Raw genomic sequence first — 8,077 nt, 5'->3', positions numbered from 1 at the left:
AATGGAGTTTTCTCACAGGTGGTGGATTGATACTATGCCTTGTAACACTTGTGTTATGCATGATAACCTGTCGATATTTAAAAGTAAAATACTTAAATACAGTAAATTGTATTTTGAACATTGCCAATAACATTTCATATTCAGTGCCATGTGAACAAATGAGTTTAATTGGAAATTATGGGGTGGGGGGTGGTGAGAAGGAGGTGGAAAAATGCTTTTCAATGTGAATGCAGTTTGACCTGAAATCACTGATTGTGCACAAACCAGAAACTCTACCTTAGGGAGTCACACCAGAGCCAATTTAACAGGAAGTGCGGTAATCTGGTATAAATTGGCTGATTTACTGCAGGAACATTGTAATGTAACTGAATTCTGTTTTTATCCAGGTTGCATAAATATTTAACATCATCAAGGGGGTTCTGCTTATGCTTGGGAGCAGAAGCCCAGGCAGGTCGATCTATCAGGTTCTAGTCTGAATCTGAAAATATCTGAAGGTTCATATTTTACATTGGAAGCCTATTGTACCACACAATGAGTGCATTTATTCTATCAGATACTGTAAATCCTGGCTTGATTTTTCTACCTATCCCCTGAAAAGGTACAAAGATATACTAATATTATCCATATGGATGAATATATTGCTTGGTAATGTATGGACAGTAAATCAAATGCATAATTTCTGTCATATTATGAGAGAATTGTAGATTACAATCTCTTAATCTAAAAAAAAAATTGTGTCTCTATGAAAACACTAAAAAATGTTTTTACATGAACAGCTTTTTGTATGAAGTTTTTCCTGTTAGTCCTGGTCATTGGCAAAGAACTTTTTTCCAAACTGTCAAAAATGGTGACTTCGAAATTGTGAAAAATATGATTCAGTTTTTCAAGGATTCAAGTCTTGACATTATCCATTCCAAAGAATCAACCTCTGGTAATGGATCTCTGCATTTGGCATGTCGGAAGGGCCATTTTGTAAGTATTGATATAATGTTTCCATTCTTCTCCATTTCATATTATCAGAGAAATATTTTCTAATGTATCTTGCCACCGTTGTATTTTAAATAATGTTCTATATAGACAATCTATTACAAAGTGGAATCAGACCGTAGATTCCTCCAGTGTTTCCATGCAATTGTCCAGCAGAAGATGCATAATGTACTTTAAAGAAACTGGCGTATTATTGCCCTACTTAATGGAAATAACTTTTATGCTTAATATGATTAGTAATCAAAGCCAAGAAATACTAAAGCATTATTCTTCATAAGATCTATAATATTATCAAATATATCAAGCAGCAGATTTTTTTAATACCGTGGAAATGTGAAGGAGCTATAATTAGCCCACTCCCTACTCTTTCTTTCTTTCTTCCCTATCATCCCTCATCCTTCTCCATCACCTTGTTCCCTCCTCTTTATAGAGCTCGCCACCAACCCCTGAGGGCAGAACCTGATTCACCACTGAGTTACCTAGAACATGTAGCAGGACTCTGTAACTCATTTGTCTCATTTAAAATAAGACCCAGTGCTAGCAATGCGTGTGCCTCAAGCCTACCCATCCCAATATGAGGATTATTCAACATTATGTCAATACACCCAGGTTATCCAAATTAATCCTGTTGTATTAAAGAATCTGGTTTATAACCTATATTAGTTACAGAATCAGATAAACCTTTTCTATCATATTTTGTATTTCCTTATGACTTGGAAAGAGGCAAATCAGGCTATTAAGATGATGCTGGCTCACCGACCAATCCCATTCCTGCACTAATTTTCCCTGTTATCTATTTCACCCCCAAATTCCACCATTCACTTATACATTAGGAGCCATTTACAGAGAGTAATTAACCTGTTTTTATGAAACACTGAGAAATCAAACTCCAATCTACCATTCATGTCCAGATTTTGTAATTCTGTAATTTTGAGGTACAGGAGCCTGAAGACCCACACTCAACAGTTCAGAAACAGCTTCTTTCCCTCCACCATCAGATTTTTGAATGGTCCATGAATCCATGAACACTAACTTATTATTCCTTTTTTTTGCACTACTTATTTATTTTTGTAGTTTATAGTAATTTTACAGTATGTCTTTGCACTGTAATGCTGCTGCAAAGCAACACATTTTACATCATATAAGTCAGTGATAATAAATCTGATTCTGATTCTAATTATATTGGTAGTTATTTTTGTCGGATCATTCATAGCAAGACTGAATGAAGTATAACTTAATTACTACAGGACTAAAGATGTATCAAACACTGATTAACAGCATCTACATCAACTAATACTGTTCATAGCAGAGATGCCAGTATTAATGCAATATACCTGCTATGTATGATGTTAGTAAAAACCGTCTCCATGGATGTTAGCCCTGCAAATTCTACTGGTCACTGAAATATGAATTGATGTTCCATTCAGTTCTTCTACTCAACTACAGAGGCATCACAGAAATTATGAACCTGCCAGAAAAGAAAGACTCTTGACACTTCTTGGAGTCATGCATACCACCTACTTCACAGGGACCAAGGAATTTATGAACCGGATATTTTTGACAAATATTTCTCAGGCTATATTTGGCCATTTTTAACCTGATTGTTACTTAATAGTTACATTTTTAGACACTTAAGATAAAACTATTATTAATTAAATGCATGTAAACATTAAAATCTATGTGAGTGTGTGCCACAACTACCCATCCAGCATAAAGGCTCTTACCCAATGGTACTCACTTTTAGTCATTGTGTAGTGGGTCCTTAGTGTTATTATGCCTTTGTTATAGAGAAGTAGCCAGAATACTTGGCTGTTTGCTTTCTTTGTGATTTTCTGTTTTTATATTCTAATTGTCACCTTTCTCTGTTATTGCAATGGCCCTGAACAATCTGACTGCTGAAAGGTCTGCTTGCATCAACATTACATAAAAGTTTACAATCCCCAGCTATTGAAAAACTCAGGGAAGGAAAAATAAAAGTCAAAAATAAAAGTGTTTTTTATTTTGTATTTAAATGTTTTGAGGGATAATGATTGTTATTTTTTGAAAGACTTCTTCAGTGGATTCATGCTTGTGTCATTGTTGGTTGACAGGACATAGCTCAGGAATTATTGGAGAATGGAGTGTCTCTTAATGCAAGGAATGCCATGGGCTCAACTCCATTCTTCTTTGCAGCAGAGGGACAGCATCGTAAAATATGCCAGGTGGATACATTTTATAACTGCAAAATGATGTTCCTTATAAAGAGGAAAAATAATTCTCACTCTGAGCTATTATAAATTTTAATAACTGCTTTTATTGATTTTTTGTGCTAAGGAAGTGATCTATTTGACTAGCCCTGGTCACAAGCATCAGATTTATATATTCTCTAAGAAGAGATTTATTATTCCAAACATTACTAATTATGATTTCTGAAATTATCTCCCACATTGTTGTCTTAATAATGTTTACATTTGGAGATATGGGAATTGTTGCTGGATTGTTTTAAGAAATAGATTAACATTGTGTCCAAGGTTGTGGACTGGCAGATTTATAAATATTTCTAAGACAAGAATAATGCTCAAAGGATATTGATCTGCACAGTATGAGATTAAATACTACTGTGGTTTGCTTAAAATGGGGTTTTGGTTTACATAATATAAAGAACCCTTACATTTTAATTATTAATTCATCAAATGTAGACGGAAAGTAAGTCCAAGGAGAGCTTCTGAGATAATATAAGTTTAAAAATATAATTAAGAAAAATCAGACATTAATTACAGAGGGATTCTCATCACTTGCCAATAATGAAGGTATCTGATTTTATGTAAGTAATGTGACTCTTCAAAAACAAATCCCTTGAAAGTACATAATGAAATAAAAGTATACGAATCCCTTACTTAACATCTGAATTGACTTCTTATTTACTTATTCTTCCATGGGACGTAGCTTTTAATGCCTATTCCTAATTGACCTTGATGAAGCTGCTGTTTTTGATCTGCTGCAGTCCGGCTGGTAAAGGTTATCCCACTGTGCTTTTAGCTAAAGAGTTCCACAATTCTGAACTGTAATAAAGCACAGGCTGCTTTGTGTTCTATGACCCTCTTGAGTGTTGCTGGAAATGCATTTAAATGTAGCGTATCTAATAACACACATGACTTGTGCCATGGAGACAGTTGAACATTTTTGCAGAGCTAGAAGGTGAATCATACACCTCAGAATACTCAACCTCTGACCTTTTCCTGGAGTCACAATTTTTTGCACGATGGGGCCAGGTAAGTTTACAGCCAGCGGTGACCCCACTTGATGTTGACTGTGTGAGACCAGGTGATTGTAATACCATTAAATGCCAAGGGGATGTGTTTAGACTTTCTTTGGAGGTGATAAATGGCAGCTATTTCTGTGGTGCAGATGTTATTTGTGACTTATTGGCATCAGTCTTGCTGCATGTGGATATGGACTGTTTTATCTTCTGCAGAGCTATGAATGAAAGTGAACACTGTAGAATCTTTAATAAAATCTGTATTTTCTGACTTTATGAAGGAAGGAAGATCATTGATGAAAGAAATAAAAATAGTTGGGCTCAGGACACCTCATTGTAGAGCTTCTGCAGAAGTGTCTTGGAGATGAAATGGCTGATATCCAACAATCACAACAATCTTCCTTCCTACCGGATTTGGCTCCAGCTAAATTAAATTTTTCACACTGATTCCAATTGACTTCAATTACACTGGAACTCTTTAATGCCTTACTTCATCAGTTGTGACACTGTGAGCAGTCACTCTCGCCTCAACTCTGGAATACAGCTCATTTCTCCATCTTGAGAGTGTTTTTCCACCTCTTCTCACCCTTAAAGAAGTTCAACTTTGCAATTTACAACCAATGAATAGGATCCCTTAACCAAATAACTTAATTCAGTTTGGGTGTTATACAATTTACAAATACCAATCATACTCTTACAAGTCACTATTCTACTTTAAAATCACTTAAACTATTCCAGTCACAGGTCCCCAACTTGCATGAGAGTTGCTGTGTAAGATCGTTCCTCAGACTGTCGGTCTGAGCCAAACATAGTTTCGTACATTATGCATGCTCCTCCTGCATCTGCAGTTCTGATGTTCATACCTCTTGCTCTTTCTCCACTGGTGTTGGCGAATGACCAAACGCTTGGTCAGTTCCTGATTGATCACCTAATCCAAGTTCTCCTTTTTGACCAGCCATCCATTCCATGTTTCTTTGTTGTTATTTGGTCATGAAGGCCTTAGCTGTTCGGCTCATGCGAACAATTGGCTTGGCTACATGGCTGGGTTTACCAGTCCACTGATTACCTTGTCCTATAAACAGATTCTGCAGTCGTGTTCAGCTGCTTGCTTCACCTTGGAAGTTTTTCACCTGTTGAGATATTTGGAGGTTTGGAGGATAACTCCACAATACAACATTATTTTCTTTACCTTCCAAGGTTGATTGCAGGATTGTAGCTGCACCATAACAGCTTGGCTAGAGGCCTGATTGGAGCAGATTTATTTAATTAATTTAAGTTCCTTCACTGACACTTTGGGTTAAACATTTATTTGTCTTAGTCTTTTGATGATGTCCACTAATATAAACTTAATACTTTATTTATAGACCAATGTACTGAGCTTTGTGATTTGAAGGTTTTGCCTAATAATCAATTATTGGGATGGATTTTCTGCAGAAATTCCATCTGTTCTTTGAAACCTTCTTGCATTTCACTCCATAAGTAATGGCATGTTTTGGATTTTCATGCATGCATGTGCAATTATGGAAATCCTCAGTTTTCTGACATCTGATTGAAGTAATTTTCGTGACTTCACTCAGCCATTAGTCTCCTGGAAATCAGCAACAGAGTGCGCAAATGACAAATAACAACCTGCGCTGGGTTGAACCTAGCAGACAGAGTCTCTACTATTGATTTCAATAAAGGACAGCTGCACTGTGGGATTAAAATAATAGTAGTACTTAAGTTATTTTAATTGTTTGATGTTATTTGAACCTTTGAAATTAATGTAGCTTTCTTTTCTTAAATCTCCTAATTTTAAAATTTTTAATGGTTTAATTAATTTTTAATTATTTAGGAATAATTTCACCTGTTTCCAAATATCAGAAAAATTAAACAAAAATATTATTATCATTTTGATATCTTTGATTGGTGCAAAGCTGGGGACATGGCTTAGCCACCTATCAAAGCTTTTTTCTTAGCTGTTTCACCCCAACCACCACTCATAGCCGGAGGTTTATAAAATTATGAGATGCATAGATAGTGTAGATAGCCAGTATCTTTTTCCCAAGGTCGAAATGTCTAATACCAGAGGGCATGCATTCAAGGTGTGAGGGGGTAAATTCAAAGGAGATGTCCGGGGGAACTGACATGCAGAGAGTGGTGGGTGCCTGGAATGCACTGCCTGGGGTGGTAGTGGAGGCACATGAATATGCAGAGAATGGATGGATATGGACCATGTGCAGACAGAAGAGATTTATGTCACTAGCTTAATTAGTTCGACACAACATTGTGGGCTGAAGGGTCTGTTCCTGTACTGTACTGTTGTTTGTTCTTGTAGCAGTTAGCATGATGCTATTACAGTGCCAGTGACCTGGGTTCAATTCCTGCCACTGTCTGTAAGGAGTTTGTACATTCTCCCTGTGTCGACGTGGGTTTTCCCTGGATGCTCCGGTTTCCTCCCACATTCCAAAGATGTACAAGTTAGGAGTTGTGGGTATGCTATGTTGGCGCCGGAAGAGTGGTGACACTTGCGGGCTGCTCCCAGCACATTCTCACTAATGCAAACAGACGCATTTCACTGTGTGTTTACATGTACATGTGACTAATAAATAAACATCTTATCTCCTCTGTTGATGTGAAGGAAGCCATTTGTGGAGTTCCCTGCTTTGGTGTGGGCTTTTACCACTGAATGGAGCCTCTTCATTCAGATAGTTGCAGTTAAAAGACCTGTATGGTAAATGTGGGTTAAGACCTTAGGACGGCAGCAAGCTCAGGCTCCTCAATACTGACCACAGATCTCGGCCATTATCTTTTAGGAATGCTTCAAAAGCTATTCTCAGAACCACAATACATTTTTTACAACAATATAATTTCAGATTGCAATGCTTGATATATTAAAAAGACTTCAGGAACGGAATCACCATTCTGACTGATGTATGCATATGCTTATTGTATTATTACAGCCAAGATATCATGAAGCCTTATTTGTTACTCATGCACATAATGAGGCCATTACAAAATGCATAAATGTGACTTGCATGTGTTCCACATTGATAGGCGATTTATTTTCTAGTTGTATTTAATATATTGCTTGCCATTTAATTTCAGTAGTGAATTTGATTATTTTGTGGTTCCACATTACAGCTTTTAATTGAATGGGGTTGTGATGTACATGCAAAGAACTTGAAAAATAACACAGCATTTGATGGTATTCGAAGTGAAGAATTCAGAAAGTTCTTGCTGAGTAAGATGACATACTTTTATACACTGTTAAAATATTAGTATTTTTTCTTACACATTGAAGCCTAATTTTGGTACATGAGTTTGGAATATATGTTATTTTTTGGAAGGAAACACATAATGTCTAAATAACCACCATGGTCAAAGGCTATCCACGATGAGTTACTTGTAAATTCAGACAACTTTTAAACTGTCTTTATTTCCTAACGAAAAATTTATCCAAACTAGACAAGGCAAAGTTTGTTTTCTTTAATTACTTGGCATTGTTATTTAGCAATTCAATTAAGGGCTATGGTATGAAAGTGGGACAAATCTAATTCCAGTAAATTATTGCCCTCTTAGCCTAACTCCAACCCACCAATCATCAGACAAGTTCTGGAAAGAGTCATCAAAAATCTTGCTCCTGGTGCTTATTTTTGGTTCTTTCAAAAGCACTTCATTCGAAACCTCAATGTAGCATTGATCATAGAGATAGGAATGAGGAAATTCATGGAGGGATTTGAAAACAAGGATGAGAATTTATAAATCATGCCATTGCTTAATCATGAGCCAATGTAGGTCTGTGAGCAGAAGGTGATGAATGAATGGATCTTGCAAATAAGCAGCAGAGTCATGGGTGATATGTATTCAGAG

The 8,077-nt window shown here is 36.4% G+C and overlaps 1 long non-coding RNA gene across 1 annotated transcript; it reads left to right on the top strand.

Moving 5' to 3' along the window:
- The first annotated feature begins 841 nt into the window (after positions 1-841).
- LOC127578137 (uncharacterized) lies at positions 842-7,394 on the top strand. The gene is made up of 3 exons (XR_007957482.1): positions 842-972; positions 3,078-3,188; positions 7,349-7,394. It is a non-coding gene; the product is annotated as an uncharacterized LOC127578137 (long non-coding RNA).
- The last annotated feature ends 683 nt before the right edge of the window (positions 7,395-8,077 follow it).

Source organism: Pristis pectinata, chromosome 15 (genome assembly GCF_009764475.1).
Source record: "Pristis pectinata isolate sPriPec2 chromosome 15, sPriPec2.1.pri, whole genome shotgun sequence".
NCBI classification, from domain to species: Eukaryota; Metazoa; Chordata; class Chondrichthyes; order Rhinopristiformes; family Pristidae; genus Pristis; species Pristis pectinata.
This window is presented reverse-complemented; position numbering and strand designations above follow the sequence as displayed.